Genomic DNA, 3,402 nt, shown 5'->3' with positions numbered 1-3,402 from the left:
TGTGAATTCCGACGGTTCGGTTAGCTCTGGGAGATGATTTGTGACTTAGGAGTGTGATCAGAAGTAATTTTGGAGGTCTGGTGTAGTATTAGGCTTGAATTGGCAAAGTTAGTATTTTGGCGAATTCCAGTTAATAGGTGAGATTTTGATCCGAGGGTCAGAATGGAATTCCGAGAGTTGTTGTAGCTTCACTATGTCATTTGTGATGTGTGTGCAAAATTTCAGGTCATTTGGACGTGGTTTGGTTGGGTTTTTGATCGAATGCGTGTTTTGGAAGTTTTAAAAGAATGTAGGCTTGAATTCAATGTAATTCGATGATTTTAGTGTTAGTTGAGGTGTTTTGATGATTGGAGCAAGTTTGGATGATGTTTTAAGATATGTTGGCATATTTGGTTAGAGTCCCGAGGGGCTCGGGTGAGTTTCGAAATGGTTTCGGGTCATTTTTAGGCCAATCTAACTTGCTGGATTTTTGACAGCAAGGTTCGAAAATTTTGATGTGAGGAGCATAATTTGGAAGCTTATATCTTGTAATCTATAAGGGATCGGAAAATGTATAAAACATGAAAGTCTTAACCCTTGTATTCTAGTTTCCAGAAATATAAACCATTTGTCATTTGGATATTTGTAAGAAAGTTATGATCGATTGAATAAGGGCTAGAAAAGTTGTTTTGAAATTTCCCAGAAATTTCTGATGCGAGGAGGCTAATTCTGAAGCTTATATCTAGAAATATTTGTGGAATCGGAAAATATATAATACGTAAAAGTTGTTGCACTTGTATTCTAGTTTCCAGAAATTTAAACCATTTGTCATTTGGATATTTGTACAGAAAGTTATAATTGATTGAATAAGGGCTGGTAAAGCTATTTTGAAATTTCCCAGAAATTTCTGATGCGAGGAGGCTAATTTGGAAGCTTATATCTCGAAATATATATGGAATCGGAAAATGTATAAAACATGAAAGTTGTAGCCCTTGTATTCTAGTAACCAGAAATTTAAACCATTTGTCAATCGGACATTTTTACAGAAAGTTATGATCGATTGAATATGGCTGGTAAAGCTGTCTCTGATGGATTTTTAGTGACGATTTTTAGTGACGAAACTGGACATTTAGTGACGGGCGGACAGAAACTTAAGGACCAAAAATGCTGATTTCTTCATTTTCGTTTTGGGATTTTTGGAGCTCGGTTCTTGGGCGATTTTGAGGTGTTCTTCACGATTTCAACTCAAGTAAGTGTCCTACACTTGAAAGTGTTTATATTAGATAAATCCATGGTTATTTTCATCGTTTAATTCAGATTTAAATGGAAGAAATCAAGATTTTTGCAAAATCTTCCAAAAAATGAAAAATTAAGATTTGGAGGTCGAGTTGTTGTCGGAATTTGATAATTTTGGTATGGTTGAACTCCTATCGGAATGGGTTGTCGGATTTTATAAGTTTCGCCGGATCCCGAGACGCAGGCCCCACGGGTTAATTTTGAGCGCAATTTCGGAAAGGTTAAACCAAATTTCACTACTAGAGGTTTTTTGTTTTGTCGCTTGCGAGGCCGAGGCCTATGCCAAGGGTGATGTGCCAATACAATGCCGCAAGTAGAGGTTTTTTGGTGTGTCTCTTGCGAGGCCGAGGCCTATGCCAGGGGTGATGTGCTAATACAAGTTGTCAAGTAGAGATTTTTTAAGGCGTCGCGGTGCGTGGCCAAGGCACAAGCCAAGAGCGATGTGCCAATTCTGTGTAGCAAGTAGAGGTTTTTCGGGGTATCGCTTGAGAGGCCAAGGCCTATGCCGGCGTGGCCATGGCACGGGGCAGGGCATTGCAGGACATGGAAGGGCGTGGCCATGTCACGGCGTAGGACATGTTAGGACGTCGCAGGACATGGCAGGGCGTGGCCATGGCACGACGCAAGACGTGTCAGGACGTCGCAGGACATGGCCATGGCATGCATCAGGACGTCGCAGGACATGGCAGGACATGGCCATGGCACGTGTCCGCTCGTGTCAGGACGTCGCAGGACATGGCCATGGTACGTGCCAGGACGTCGCAGGACATGGCCATGGCACGTTCTAGGACGTCGCAGGATATGGCCATGGCACAAGTCAGGACGTGTCAGGACATGGCAGGACATAGCAGGCGTGGCTATGGCACATGTCAGGACGTGTCAGGACATGGCAGGACGTGGCCATGGCATGTGTCAGGACGTCGCAGAGCACGACCATGGCACGTGTCAGGACGTGTCAGGATGTGCAGGACACGACCATGTCACATGTTAGGACGTGTCAGGACGTCGCAGGACATGACCATGGCATGAGTCAGAACGGGTCAGGACGTGCCAGGACGTGTGAGGACGTGGCCATGGAACGAGTCAGGATGTGCCAGGACGTGTCAGGACGTGGCCATGGAACGAGTCAGGATGTCGCAGGACACGACCATGGCATGTGTCAGGACGTGTCAGGACATCACAGGACACGGCCATGGCATGTGTCAGGATGTGTCAGGACGTCGCATGACACGACCATGGCACGTGTTAGGACGTGTCAAGATGTGCAGGACACGACCATGTCACATGTTAGGACGTGTCAGGACGTCACAGGACATGACCATGACATGAGTCAGAACGAGTCAGGACGTGCCAGGACGTGTGAGGACGTGGCCATGGAACGAGTCAGGATGTGCCAGGACGTGTCAGGACGTGGCCATGGAACGAGTCAGGATGTCGCAGGACACGACCATGGCATGTGTCAGGACGTGTCAGGACATCGTAGGACACGACCATGGCATGTGTCAGGATGTGTCAGGACGTCGCAGGACACGACCATGGCACGTGTTAGGACGTTCCAGGACGTCGCAGGACACGGCCATGTCACGAGTCAGGATGTGCCAGGATGTCGCAGGACATGGCCATGGCACGAGTCAGGACGTGTAAGGACGAGTCAGGACGTCGCAGGACATGGCAGGATATGGCCATGGCACGAGTCAGGACGTCGCAGGACATGGCAGGGCATGGCCATGGCATGGGTCAGGACATGGCAGGACATCGCAGGACATGGCCATGGCACGGTTCAGGACGTGCCAGGACGTCACAGGACATGGCAGGGCGTGCCCATGGCACGACGTCGCACCAAGCCGCACCACGTTGCACCACGTCGCTCCACGTTGCACCACTTCTAGTGCTAGCCAATGCTTAGCAACATGCAAAGCACAATGACGTTGGTGGTCGTTGGTGGCGGTGGTGGAAAGTCGCGGTGGTTGGAGCGGTAACGACCGGCGACGGTTGGTCGATGCTTGGTGGTTGGCGGCGGTGGTTTTAAATCGGAATCACTTGTTGTGGTTGCGACAACGGAGGTGCCTCATGCTTATTGGTGGTTGGTCATCTACACACTTTTATAATAATATTATGTATTTTACC

Source organism: Nicotiana tabacum, chromosome 18 (genome assembly GCF_000715075.1).
Source record: "Nicotiana tabacum cultivar K326 chromosome 18, ASM71507v2, whole genome shotgun sequence".
Taxonomy (NCBI): Eukaryota; Viridiplantae; Streptophyta; class Magnoliopsida; order Solanales; family Solanaceae; genus Nicotiana; species Nicotiana tabacum.
The sequence above is the reverse complement of the archived record's forward strand: the minus strand, read 5'-3'. Positions refer to the sequence as shown.